At 41.7% G+C, this 15316-nt stretch overlaps 1 protein-coding gene across 8 annotated transcripts in view; it reads right to left on the minus strand.

Annotated features, from left to right (window-relative positions):
- SRGAP2 (SLIT-ROBO Rho GTPase activating protein 2) overlaps window positions 1–15316 on the minus strand; it is a 248780-nt gene that overhangs the window by 89975 nt on the left and 143489 nt on the right. The window lies entirely within an intron of this gene.

The raw sequence follows: 15316 nt of genomic DNA on the forward strand, positions 1-15316 counted from the left end.
TTTTCTCCCATTCTGTAGGTTGTCTTCATTTTTTTTTTTTGATACTGTCCTTTGAAGTACAATAATTTAAAATTTGATGAACTTCAATTTATGTATGTCTTCCTTCTGATGCCACACCTAAAAAACTGTCACCTAATCCCAGGTCACAAAGCTTTATGCCTACATTTTCTTCTAAAAGTTTTAGCTCTTAAATTTATACTTTTGATCCATTTTGAGTTGTTTGATTCTTTTTTATAATTTTCCAGTTTTTTGTTATTACTTGACTTCATAAACATAGTTAATTTAAAGTTGATAACCATTATATGGACCTCCTATAGATCTACTGCTTTTCTTACTAGCACTGCATATATAAAACAATGAAAGGTATTAGGGCTAGGATGATAGCATCTTCCACTAGAGAGGATTTAAATTTCTTATAGTCACTAGATATCTTGGATCAACTTAATCCAATGAGAGATTAAGATAATTTGAAGCTGGGTTTCAGTCCCTGTGAGACTGCTAAAGTCTATTTCCGGTTCACTGTTACTTCTATATTGTATTCCTGTGGGACCCCAAAGCCTGGGGAAGTTTACTAGGGCTCCCCATTCCTTGGCCTGAATTCCAATTTTTGTCCTGTTAACCCTGTAAGGGTATTATTACAAGCTTTATTCCTTGGCTTCTCTTCAAGAATAGCAGGTGCCTCTTAGTAAAAGCAGCTCCAAAGAAGCAGAAGGGTTGGTCTGAATTACCTAAACTGCTGTCCGAGTAGGAAAACTCAAAGTTTAAACTTGGAAGACAGGCATTACTTTATGTTTATGTGTAGCCTTCATCAGGTCCAGTGCAATGGTGGATATCTAATAAGTATGCTTTGTATGAAAGAATGAATGACACTGGTGCAAATGAAGGCTTACCACACTTACGTTTCAAAGTTGTTCATTTCCCAGGACATGGTAACCAACATACTCTGGTAAAATAAGAGAGAAGCAAGCCTGAGGTTTAAAATATGGTCTTCATTACTTCCTTAGGGGCCTTTCAAAAACCACAATCCATCAAAGGATAGGAGAAGAATGAATCCACCTCATATAAAGGGCACATTTGAAATTAGTTGTAGTGATTGAGACTCCAGATTTAAATCTCAGGCATTCTCTGGTAACCCTAAGTCCACCAAAGGGAGGAACTACCCACGAAATTCTAAAAATGAGCACATATCAAAGTCTTCTATGGGGCCATTTGGGGCTTGAAGGTTTGGCCATCTAATTCCTGGGCCATATGTGAAAACAGCTCCGCCAATTATCCCAAATTCCTTAACAGCACACTGCCTTTCTTAACTGACACTAGTATGAAAACAGAAAAAAAGTCATCACTGACTTCTAATTCTGTGTCCAATAAGTGGCCACGTGCCGCTGATTTTTCCTCTGTGATATCTCCTTTCCATTCCCTCTGCTACTGCTACCACACAGTGAAAGTGAAGGTCGCAGTCGTGTCCAGCTCTCTGTGACCCCATGGTCTATACAGTCCATGGGATTCCCCAGGCCAGAATACTGGAGTGGGTAGCCGTTCCCTTCTCCAGGGGATCTTCCCAATCCAGGGATCGAACCCAGGTCTCCTGCATTGCAGACAGATTCTTTACCAGCTGAGCCACAAGGGCAGCCCAAGAATACTGGAGTGGGTAGCCTATCCCTTCTCCAGCGGATCTTCCTGACCCAGGAATTGAACTGGGGTCTCCTGCACTGTAGGCAGATTCTTAACCAACTGAGCTACCAGGGAAGCTACCACATGGGGACCCTTATTACTCTGCCCCCGGATTAGAGGCTCAGCCTTTCTGAAACAACAGCTCTGTTATATCATTTTCCTATGAATAAATCTCCCTTCACTCCCACGGACTCTCAGAATGAAGTTCAGACTCCTTGGTCTGGCATTCAGGGCTCTCTTCAGCCTTGTTTCAAGTACTTTCCTCATATATACTCTGGTTCAGCCAAACTCTTTTACTCACCACCCTCTGAAGGTGGTGAGTGTGTTTCTATGTTCTCTTTGGTCCTGAAATGTCTTCTTTCCTTTTGGACTGTCCTTCCACTCTAACTTCCCTTCCACACTTATGAACTCTTTACTTTTCCGTTTCTAATTATGAAAGCATTTTCATTCACTAAAAACAGAGCTCAAATTTCACCTGTCTGCTTATTGTATGTAAAGCATTTACTGTATCTGGTACAGGACAAAATCTTCAATATATATACTTTAAAATAAAGTGAGGGTGTGAGTGTGATACAATTTTCAGTCAATGGTGAAATGTAAATTGCATGGCAACTTTTCAAAAAATTGAACTGTGTACCTCACATTATATATAAAAATTGACAGTGGTCCAGTGGCTAAGCTCTGTGCTCCCAATGCAGGGGGCCTGAGTTCAACCCCTGGTCAGGGAACTAAAGAGTTCCCCTGCTGCAACCAAAGATCCCACATGCCACAAGTAAGATCGAAGATCCTACATGCTGCAACCAAGACCTGGCATAGCCAAATAAATAAATTTTAAAAAACTGATTTCATGGAGATGGCTTAAAGGCTATAAAGTAAAAGATAAAATGGTAAGACTATCAGGAGACAATACAATGGAATATCTTAAAGACCTTAGGGCATGAAAGGCTTTCTTAAATATGGCAGTAAAAGCATTAACCACAGAAAAACGAATGAAAGTACATTAAAATCATGAACTTTTATTAGCCAATAGAAAATATGAAAAGGAAAAAATAAAACAGTGTAGAAGAATATGTCTACCCATATAACCAATAAAAGGATTAATATTCCTAACAGGCATTTCATTAAACAATTTATCTAAATGGTCAATAAAAACTAGAAAAGCCCTCAAACTCACAGTAATCAGATTGTTGCAAATTTGCTGATAATTAATAATCCTATCAGCAAATTAAAACTGATAAGACAATAACTAAAATTAAATGTAAAACTATAGCTCAAATTAAAAATCTGATCATACTAAACATTAGTAAGGTTGCAGAAAAATGAAACTCTTATACATTGCTGGTGGGGGTGAAAAGTACTAATAACTGCTTTGGGAAAGTCTTAAAGGAAATCAGTCCTGAATATTCATTGGAAGGACTGATGCTGAAGCTCCAATACTTTGGCCACCTGATGGGAAGAACTGACTCATTGGAAAAGACCCTGATGCTGGGAAAGACTGAAGGCAAAAGGAGAAGGGGGCGACAGAGGATGAGATGATTGTATGGCATCACCATCCAGTTGGATGGACATGAGTTTGAGTAAGCTCTGGGAGATAGTGATGGACAAAGAAGCCTGGTGTGCTGCAGTCCATGGGGTCGCAAAGAGTTGGACACGACTGAGTGACTGAACTGAACTGAACTGACTTTGGGAAATAGTTTGGAAGTGAAAGGGAAAGTGAAGTCGCTCAGTCATGTCTGACTCTTCGCGACCCCATGGACTGCAGCCTACCATGCTCCTCCATCCATGGGATTTTCCAGGCAAGAGTACTGGAGTGGGTTAGTTTAGCATTATATAAAAAGGAAGATATGCCAATTTTTAAAACCAGAAATTCCACTACTAGGTATACACCCTAGTAAACACAAATGAGAATTGTTCACTATAGTATCATTTGCATTAGTTCCAACTGAAGACAACCTAAATGCCCAATGATAATGAAATGGATAAGTAAATTGTGGTGAATTGATAAAATGAAACCCTACAGCAATGAAAACACACAAGGCACAGTGATATGCACCAGCGCGGGTGAATCTCACCAACTGTGGCAAAGAAGCAAGGCACAGAAGGACGCAGATGGTACAGCCCCCCTGTGTAAAGTTCAGAGACAGGCAGAACGATGCTTTCAAAGGTGAGCTCCTAGAGGCCACAGTTCAACAAAAGCGATGACAGTAACTATCATTGTCACAAAGTCAGGAGAGTGGGGAGGAATAGAGAGAGCTCTGACTGGGGAAGACTACACAGCAGGGACTTTTGAAATGCTGATAATGTTCTATGTATTGACCTGGGTGGTTATGTACTTTGATGTTTGCCTATAATTACTCACCTTTTACACATAGATATTTTACATATTTTTCTATATCAACATTGCAAATTTTAAAAACTGAAAAACAGAAGAGTCTCAGATCGATCGGTGATACCTCCCACAAATGCAGGGATGAGTCTGTGCTGACACACGTTGGTTCACAGGTCTTCCTTCAGCAATCAAGCTAAACAAGAGCTCCTTCTTTACTGCCTGTCTCACATTCTCTAGCAATTATTATCTATGCCATTTATGGGACACCTCATATCTACAATGCTTTGATTACAGCTGTTTATGTAAATGTCTTCTTCCCTTTCAACTATAGCATAAGCTTCTGAAGGGTCTGGACTATCTTACAAACATTAACTGTAGCTTAATTTACCCAGTGCTTAGTGTATGCTAATCATTTATAGGCATGGCCTTATTTAATCTTTGTAGTAACTCTATGAGGTATTTATTATAATCTCTATATTTTTGATACTAAATCTTGGAGAAGTTGTTATTTGTCCACGGAAACAGCTGTGAAATAGCAGAGTTACAATCTGAACCCACAAACTCCTATTCAATGCTCTTTTGTCAGATTTGTATTTTCCTCATCTTATACAATGCCTTGAATATAGTAAGCACCCAATAATTATTTATTAAGTGAAAATGAGAGGATGAAGGGCTATGAAATTTTATAGCAAGAAACAGAGGGATAGTACAAAAGAATATCCTTGATGCATCAGTTTTAAAATCCTAGAGTGTATATATAAAAGGTTATGATTCCATCTGTTAAAAAGAGAATCATGTATGTTAGCCATAAAAATAAGCTGCTGGGATATTCTAGTTATAAGGAGGGAATCCAAAACTTAATGTGCTTTAAGTCCATTTGCTGTATTTGGATGGCTGGCAGTTCAAACAGCAAATGGCAAATGCACGTCTCCTGAAGCACCCTGGCCATTGTGCAGACAGAACCAAGCCAAGGGGTTACTGATTACTGCTTTCCCACCAATGCAGTGGCTCTATGAAAGCCCTGAACGGATCATCTGTTCTTCGTCCAGTCTTGGGAATTCAGGGAATAAATGGGATGAAGATGGGCGTAAATGAGAAGGGCGAGCACTGTCTTGGGGCACTGCTGAAGAGTTCAGGCAGCAGTCTTCTTGCGGAGCCCCAAGGAAGGGAGTGGAAAGAGGTTTAAGACAATGGGTGCTTTCAGGAGTTCCCTTAGTACCCAGAAGAGAAAAGAGGAGCAGAGGGAAGGTTCAAATATCCAGGGGAAAGGAAAGTACTTATTGATCCATTGCAAAAGAAGGGTTGTGATCAAAGAATCAATTGCTGGAGTTACAGCAAAAAGAAAGCAACAGTGGGCCTTCCCACATTCCTGCCTTTCCATGCCAGGCTCCTCGCCCCCTGATCATCCCCACCCCCAACTTCTGGGGACAATTGAGCTGTGTCTCTGGCATGTGCGGAGCTGCAGGTCACGGCCACATTTAACGAGAACATTCATTCTCTACAGGCGCTACAGGGCTCCTCAAAACGCCCTTTGTGTCACTGTGCCTTTCTCTCCACCCCCCTCGACACTAATTTAATCAAGATGTCCTAGCTTGTAGATGCGTGGACTCGTCAGTTCCGCATTCTTCGTGGCATTAGGGTTTCGAAACAAAATATGTAGGGTTGAAACCAGCAAGTTGAGGAGACGGGGTCAGGGTCACCACGCCAGAGCGTGGCAATCTTTCGTGTAAACCCTAGGCTTAAAGAGCGCACTAGGTTTGTGACACGCTCTTATAATTTTTCATTAACCCTAAATATTCTGGAGAGGTCAAGAAATATTTTCTAAAGCAAATACATGCCTGTATCAGAAGCAAAAAAAAAAAAAAAAAGGAAAGAAAGAAAAAAAGAAAACCAAACAAAAAACAAAGGGGGAAAAAAAAGGGCAGGATTTACTCATCAGTAGTGTTTTTAGAATGTAGAACTAAAAAAGAGCAGCTTGTTGTCTGCTATTTCTCTCCTAGTCTCTACTTCACTCACCCAAAATTTTGCAAAATCTGAAAACTTCAATTGTCTTACCTACAAACTAGATTTAAATTCAAACATGTCTTTCTTAGCTGCTTCTCTAGACCACAGCCAGAAGTAAATCTCAAAACTGTGGTAGGGAATTAAACTAGTAAGAAAAATAAACAAGGAAACCATCTGGAGCCCTGGGTCCCTGCCCAGGTTACCTGATTTCTATGCTGTGGTATCTCCTGAAAAGAGCCTCACTGCTCATCACCACTTTCCTAAGTTGATTTGTGCGATGCCCAGCAGAGCCTCTGAATTCTGAGTCTTGCAGGCCACGAGTCAGATTCAAGGAAGCGTAAGGCAGAGCTGGGGAACTTTGACAACCTATCTGAGGAACTGACTTGGGTCTGTGTTGAAATTCCTCTCGTCAACCACAGATCCATTTTGTCATGACCTCTTGCTGGGGACATCTAACCCATTCCCTCCATTATCTGCTTGCCAGTTTAATTAACTCACATCACCACGGACAGAAATATAGCCAAAGGAGTACTGTTTCACAACCCATGAGAGGATTTTCAGAAACCCAGTAAGCAGGACTCCAGACTATTACAGGGTGTGTCCTCTACAGCTTTTGGAGGAAGAAGAATCTTAAGTTCAATTCCATTTCCTCTTGCCTAGATTAAGTCAACAATTGGTCTGGGGTCAGAAACCATCCTAAATGCCTAGGCTAATCCCTAAGTTCTCATGTAATTCTACAAACCCAATTAATCTCCCTGACATGAAAAACTAAAATGATTTTCAGCTCCCTTGCAAAGCCGTGCTAAAAAAGCTCACTACCCTCTAGTAAACAAACATCTTCTCCACGCTACATCTTAAGGTAAGAACTGAGCCTTTGCCCTCCACCTCATTTTGCTGACTTGCATATTTTCTCTCTTTTTCTGGAAAAACTGATAAGAAATGCTTCCTCGATGCTGTCAAATCATGGCTATGGCCTGTAGCTCTGGCTTTTTTGTTAGGGCAAAGAAAGGATGGCAGAAATTTGGGAACAGGGCCAGCAGAGACAGCTTCTGGGATATTAAGAAGATGATCACATTTTACCATATTCTATAACCAAAAGATGAGCACATCTGTGTTGGAGATTAGAAATGGCTCTGGGTTAAACAAAAGGTATTTGGTCCAAGAGTTGCCCAAGAGGAGAAACAACACCTTGTAAAACTTCATTTAATGAGATCTACAATATATTTAATAAAATCAGCTACTATAGTTCTTAAAAGAATAACCCAGCAGTTATATAGAGATAATCTAGAGAAAATGATTTTTTTTATCTCATAATTTTTCCAGGATTTAAATCTATAGCACAAAACATAAGCCCTGTGCATTCTGACTTCAAATATAGCTGGAATGTCTCCCCATCTTCTCTTTGCCTCCTCCTACTATCTTAATTTAGGACCCCATCATTTCTTACATGAACTATCAAGATAATTTTATTTAACTGTATTTGCTTTACTAAACTCTCTCACAACCAAACATTTTAGAGTAATCTTTCTATAAGGCAAATCTGTCCATGGTACGCCCTTGGTAAAACCCATTACTGTGACTCTTTCAGTTAAAAAGCAGGTATAGATGCTAAAAAGTAGTGGGCAAAGATGAGGAGAAATAGGATATTTGCATTGTCTAAAAATGCTTTCCACAAGTTATCCAAAGTGCAAGGAAAAGAAAGTAACTTATGGTAAAGCAATCTGCAGACATCTATCTTAGCCAGGTAATCAGAATGATCACCACTAGTAATGGGAAAAACCAACTAGAAGTGGCTCCTGATAAAATACACAGCATCACTCATGTGGTGCTCTTGCCAAAACCTGTGTAATCAGACCTAATCATGAGGAAACAGCAGACAAACCAAGACTGAGGGATATTCTGCAAAGTAACTGGCCGGAACTATCCACAAGTATCAGTCATGAAGACAAAGGAAGATAGAGGAAATGCCAGCGATTAGAGGGGATGAGTGGGATGCCACATGTAATCCTGACCTGGATTCTGAACCGGAAACTGGACACGAGTGGGGCAACTGGTAAAACTTGATTTAGACCAGTAGATTAGGTACTAGTATTGAATCAGTGCTAATTTCCTGATTTTGACCATTGTACTGTGGTTATATGAGATTTTAACATTAGTGGAATTTAGGTGAAGGGTATATAGGAATTTTTATACTGCTTTTGTAACTTTTTAAGTCTGAAGTCATTTTCTAAATGAAAAGTTAAAAAAAAAAAGCACAATAACATTACGAGCCTTCCCCTTTGTTGAATTCGGACTGTAAGCTCTGCAGTGAGGCACGCAAGCCCGGCCTGCCTCTTCATCCTCATCACTTGCCATCTTCCAAAGGCGTGCTTGCTGTCCTCACCCAGAGCATCAACAGTTCCCAGACACGATTTGCTTGTCTTCTGCAGAGGCTGTTTCACCTCCCAGGGATCCCTGTTCACCACCCTACCCCCCTTCTCCACGGAAGCACCCATTTCTACACTGCTCTGTCGTTGGTAATTTCTGCGCCCGTGTCGCCCCCTGGATCTGCTCCGAGGTCAGGGTCCTCACCATGACATCTCAGTCTCTGGCAACAGGCTACACAGAGTCAGAACTCAGACACTGTCTTCAGCAGGAACCACGATAATACCAAACACTTCTCTAAAAATTCCTGCACTTCATCCCAGGATTTCAGGGAGCAGTCTTGGAAATATGACTCCAAACCCATAGTTGAACAGATTAGAAAACCAAGTTTTAGATTAAAAAGTGAGGTCACATTGTGAGTGAGTGTCAAAGCAGGGAAGAGACTCTTACTCCTAAACCAGGGTCTTCTTTGATTCGTAAACTACAAAAAAGGCCTCTTTATTCTAAACCAACAAAATACTGCAGCACCTACGCAGGCAGAAATGTCTGGGCCGAGCGTGGTGCTTGGGGAAGCATTTAGTGAACGCTTGCTAAAGCGGACTGAATCAGCAGGGAGCAGCAGCACATCGCCTCACTTCATTCGGGCTGCACCTGAACGAGGTGTGACTCTCAGGCCTGATCTACCCAAGACACCTGACTGCATCGTGCAGTCAAGAGGGTTCAGCTGGAATAGGCTAAGTGAGAAGGACCTATCTGGAGAAAGCAGAAGCCTGGCTCTCCTCCTGGGCTGGTGAGAGGCTGAGGCAGAGATTCCGCATAGCCCCGAGCTATGTGGTATCAGGCCAGAGGCGACAGGCTCAGATCACATCCTTACATCAACCTGGGGAGGAAGCCCATCCCTTGTGTCAGAAATCATCTGCTCTGATTACAACACCCTTTTTAATCTTCCTGGCCCAGGAGAGGATATGCACTGATAACTTTAATAATGCCAGCAGGTACAATTAATTTCCATTCCTGCTCTTCATAGACTGTTATGTGAAGGGGACTGGAAGGACAAAATTAAACTCCACTGGGGTTTTAGCCTGCAGCTCCAAAACAGACAGACTGTTCAGAACTCAGCACAGAAAACCTCATCCTGTGTTGGATTGATGCTAGTCTATGAATGCTTGAAAGATCTGTGTGGCCTAGGGGGCAAAGGTCAATGAAATTAAATCATATTTAAAAGCCCAGGCAGGATTTGATATGAGTCTAATGAACCTAGGAATCTAGCAAGATTTAATCCAAACAATAACTGAAATATTTTACGTTGTTTCAAAGAGCAACATCAATTTTATCAATCAGTGTGCTCTGCATTTAATGTATCCCTAATGTAAAGTGTTTTTGTATCTTTAACAAGTTTCTTTTTCAAATCAAAAACCTGTTAACATCAACTAGAAAAGGAATCTTGATTTATAGAACATTTCTCTTCCAAAGCAGTTTTATATCCTTTCCCACTATTATCCTCACAGAGTGGGCAAGAAGGATGCTTGATCATTTAGTTTACCAAAGGGTGTGCAGAAGTCTGGGATGGTCAAACTTCACTGTAAGACTCATAAGAATGTAACACTAGAGTTGGAAGGGAATTTTTTGAAAATAAAATTCCCTGTCTCCAGCTTATGCTGTTGTATTTCTCCTCACTATTAATAAAGTGAGGCTAAGAAACGTACGTAAAACATGAATGGAGATTCTGTTGAGGACACCACAGTTCAGCTCAATTCAATCGCTCAGTCGTGTCCAACTCTTTGCGACCCCATGGACTGCAGCACAGGCTCCTCTGTCCTCCACTATCTCCCGGAGTTTGCTCAAATTCATGTCCATTGAGTCGGTGATGCCATCCAACCATCTCATCCTCTGTCATCCCCGTCTCCTCCTGCCTTCAATCTTTCCCAGCTTTAGGGTCTTTTCCAGTGAGTCACCACAGTCTCCCAAGATTTCAAAGTCCAAACCGAATGACATCTGCCCAGATCCCATTCTTTCCGACCCCTTTAGAACGCCACCATTGCATCTCGCTCTTCTCACTCAGGTTCTATGAGCCATGCGATTCTCATTTCCCTTTTCCCCTTTTAATTTGCTCTTCTCTCCTCTTTGCTGGCTCCTTAAAATCTCTCTCTGGGCCTCAGGCTCCCCTTTCTCCAAACACTCACTTGCGTGCCTTCCACTGTCAGCTTTATGGCATTAATTTGCAGATTGCCCTTCCAGCCCTAACCCTCACTGAACTTTCACATTGCCACGCCTAAAACTGAACTCAGGAAGCATGATATTGACCTGGTAGGTTGGTCCCACCTCTGCTACTCCGCCTGACTCTCAGATTCTTCACTACTTAAAGGGCTGACCTAGAATCTGTGACTCTATCACATGTGTGAAATCAAAGTGTTAGTAGCACAACTGAGCATGTCAGACTCTCTGCGATCCCATGGACTGTAGCCCGCCAGGCTCCTCTGTCCATGGGATTCTCCAGGCAAGAATACTGGAGTGGGTTGCCATTCCCTTCTCCAGGGGATCCTCCTGACCCGGGATTGAACTTGGGTCTCCTGCATTGCAGACAGATTCTTTACTGTCTGAGGCACAAGGGAAGCCTCACTCTTTCACACACTTTCCCCCAATAAACGACAACTCCAACTTCCAATTGCTCAGGCCAAAATGCTTGGAATCATCTTTAACTCTTTTTTCCCCACACACCACATTCGACTCAGCAGCAAATGCTACTGGCTCCATCTTCAAAATACATCCGACTCTGACCTTATCTGACGATCTCCACATCTGTTCCACCATCACCTCCTGCCCAAAGTACTTAACAGGGGCCTCCTTAACTGCTCTTCTTGGTCCACTCCTGCCTTGTCCCTCCTCCTGTCTTCTCTTAGCACAGGGGCCAGAACAATCCAATTTCAGCAGAAGCCAGACTTTATCAGTTCTCTGTTCCACCTCCTGATCCTCGCCCACGTCACTCACCACTCTCCATCTTGCCCACTGAGTGCAAGGCCATCAGGCTGTTCCTTTAATAAGAAAAACACACTCCCGTCTCATGGCCTTAGACGTGTTTCCCCTGCCTGAAATACTTTCTTCAGAGAGCTAAATAGCAAACTCCCTCATTTCTTCCAAGAATCAAGTCAAAGGTCAATTTATCAATGAGGCCTTTCCTGAGCACCCTATACGAAACAACAATGTCCTGGCACCTCCATCATCTTTACCCTATTTATTTTGACGGAACACTGAAAATTGTGCTCTCAGTGCAGGGGGCATGGGTTTGATCCCAGGTCGAGGAACTAAGATCCTGCATACCAAGCAGCATGGCCAAAAATAAATAAATAAATAAAATCCTGTTCTTTCAGTTCCCACTGCCATTATCCAAAAAGTGGTTCTATTATCCCCTGAATTACTGTAGTGGGCTCTCAAACAGTTTCTTCCACCCTAAACCATACTGAGCCACCAACGCTGCCAGAAACAATGGTTTTCAATATCTCACTGCCCTACACAAAATGGTCAATGGCTTTCTTTGACCAGTAGCTTGAACTCCTTGGGTTGGCATTCAAACCCTGTACACTCAGGCTCCAAGCCCATCCCACACTGCTGGGGAAACCAAGCCTCTGCCGCTGTCAGCCTGCTCTCATGGCTGGCATCTCTAGCGGGGGCATCTCCAAAGGAGAGGAAGTTGGCACCAGGTAATATGGAAATAATCAAAAGATATTTCCAGAAGATAAGACATGGATGGTTAATTAAGAATCCTGGCAGATAATTAAAATAACATCAGCTCAATTTGTTGCCGTGTATGAAGCTTGCCTGACTCACCTCTCATAAATCTGTGCCTTTTCCAACCTTCTACAAAAAGTGAAAGTGCAAGTCCAAACTTCTATAGACAACTAATTATCTGAACCATTCATTAAATTGATGTTTTAAGTTGTAACCTGCTTCTGGAGTCTATGGCCTGTCTATCCAACTGAGATTGAAGAAATCTAAGATCTTGAACCATGTTTTAAGCTTGTTCTGCAGCTCTTTTATAGTGTCAATTTGATTACCAAGCAATTAAGACAATCTAATAATATTTACTAAAATGAACTAAATGACCTGATAGTGGTACTCCTGGATTTAAATAAAGCAGTGTGCTCTCTCTCTCTCTTTTTAAAGTGTCCCTGAAAGAAGAATCAGGTGGGCCTGCAGTTTTCCTATCTGAGAACTCAAGAACCCAGAAAAGCCACTGACTCAGAGAGCTGAAAAACAGAAAGCTTTTTTCTACTCTCCACCCTCAAAATGAACATCAAAAGGAAAACAAGGCCACGGGAAGAGGCAAGGCAGGAAAGGATGCGATGCTACTGTGGGCAGAAGGAGTGGATTATCTTGGCTGTGGAGAAGAGACGATTAAAGCTAGAGACTGGATCTCCCAGTTTGCCTTCTGTATTTCCTCACTACCCTATATGATAACACAGTGCTAAAAAAGATTAGCTTAGAGAGGCAAGGGCTACCCTAGAAGGGAGAAGGCACAAGGGCACACTCTTCCACATGAACATAACCAGGGCTCTGCAGAGAGCTTTCTTTCTTTCTTTCCTTTCTTAACTTTATTGAGGAATAATTAAAAACCATAATTGTATTTATTTAAAGTCTACAACTTTTCAGTGATCAGTGCAAAGAAATAGAAGAAAACAATAGAATGGGAAAAACTAGAGATCTCTTCAAGAAAATTAGAGATACCAAGGGAACATTTCGTGCATAGATGGGCCCAATAAAGGACAGAAATGGTATGGACCTAACAGAAGCAGAAGATATTAAGAAGAGGTGGCAAGAATACACAGAAGAACTTTACAAAAAAGATCTTCATGAGCCAGATAACCACGATGGTGTGAGCACACACCTAGAGCCAGACATCCTGGAATGTGAAGTCAAGTGGGCCTCAGGAAACATCACTACGAACAAAGCTAGTGGATGTGATGGAATTCCAGTTGAGCTATTTCAAATCCTAAAAGATGATGCTATTAAAGTGTTGTACTCAATATGCCAGCAAATTTGGAAAAATCAGCAGTGACCACAGGACTGGAAAAGGTCACTTTTCATTCCAATCCCAAAGAAAGGCAATGCCAAAGAATGCTCAAACTACCACACAATTGCACTCATCTCACACACTAGTAAAGTAATGCTCAAAATTTTCCAAGTCAGGCTTCAACAGTACATGAACTTCCAGATGTTCAAGCTGGTTTTAGAAAAGGCAGAGGAACCAGAGATCAAATTGCCAACATCCGCTGGATCACAGAAAAAGCAAGAGAGTTCCAGAAAAACATCTATTTCTGCTTTATTGACTATGCCAAAGCCTTTGACTGTGTGGATCACAATTGACTGTGTGGATCACAATAGACTGTGGGAAATTGTGAAAGAGATAGGAATACCAGACCACCTGACCCACCTCTTGAGAAATGTGTATGCAGGTCAAGAAGCAATGGTTAGAACTGGACATGGAACAACAGACTAGTTTCAAATAGGAAAAGGAGTACTTCAAGGCTGTATATTGTCACCCTGCTTATTTAACTTATATGCAGAGTACATCATGAGAAACGCTGGGCTGGAGGAAGCACAAGCTGGAATCAAGATTGCTGGGAGAAATATCAATAACCTCAGATACACAGATGACACCACCCTTAAGGTAGAAAACAAAGAACTAAAGAGCCTCTTGATGAAAGTGAAAGAGGAGAGTGAAAAAGTTGGCTTAAAGCTCAACATTCAGAAAACTAAGATCATGGCATCTGGGTCCCATCACTTCATGGCAAACAGATGGGGAAACAGTGTCAGACTTTATATTTTTGGGCTCCAAAATCACTGCAGATGATGATTGCTGCCATGAAATTAAGACGCTTACTCCTTGGAAGAAAAGCTATGACCAACCGAGACAGCATATTCAAAAGTAGAGACATTACTTTGCCAACAAAGGTCCATCTAGTCAAGGCTACAGTTTTTCTAGTAGTCATGTATGGATGTGAGAGTTGGACTATAAAGAAAGCTGAGCACTGAAGAATTGATGCTTTTGAACTGTGGTGTTGGAGAAGACTCTTGAAGAGTCCCTTGGACTGCAAGGAGATCCAACCAGTCCATCCTAAAGGAAATCAGTCTTGGATATTCATCAGAAGGACTGATATTGAAGCTGAAACTCCAATACTTTGTCTACCTGATGTGGAAAACTGACTCATTTGAAAAGACCCTGGTGCTAGGAAAGACTGAAGGCAAGAGGAGAAGGGGACGACAGAAGTTGAGATGGTTGGATGGCATCACCAACTCAATGGACATGAGTTTGAGTAAACTCTGGGAGTTGATGATGGACAGGGAGGCCTGGTGTGCTGCAGTCCAGAGGGTCACAAAAAGTCAGACACGACTGAGCAAGTGAACTGAACTGAAAGTCTACAAAGTGATGATTTGATATACATATACATTGTAGAATGAATACCAAGATCAAGATGATTAGCATATCTACCACCTCACATAGTTAACTCTTTGTGTGTGTAGTGAGAAGGCTTAAGATCTACTCTCAGCAACTTTCAAGTACACATGCTATATTATTAACTGTATGCTTTACTAAAGAGCCTCAGAACTTATAATTAAATATTTGTGCCCTTCAAGCTACATCACCCCATTTATCCCTCAACCCCTGGCAACCACCATTCTGTTCTCTATGTCTATGAAATTGGCTTTTTAAAAAAGGATTCCACGGATAAGTGATACCCTACAGCATTTACCTTTATCTGCCTGGCTCATTTCACTTAGCATAATTCCCTCCTCCTTTATCCACGTTATCACAAATGGGAGGATCTTGTTTTTTTTAAGGGACAAATAATATTCTTGTGTGTGTGTGTGCGCATGCATGCACCAAGTCACTTCAGTTGTGTCTGACCCTTTTGCAACCCCATGTACTTTATAGCTCACCAGGCTCCTCTG

This window comes from Cervus canadensis, chromosome 13, assembly GCF_019320065.1.
Source record: "Cervus canadensis isolate Bull #8, Minnesota chromosome 13, ASM1932006v1, whole genome shotgun sequence".
Classification (NCBI taxonomy): domain Eukaryota; kingdom Metazoa; phylum Chordata; class Mammalia; order Artiodactyla; family Cervidae; genus Cervus; species Cervus canadensis.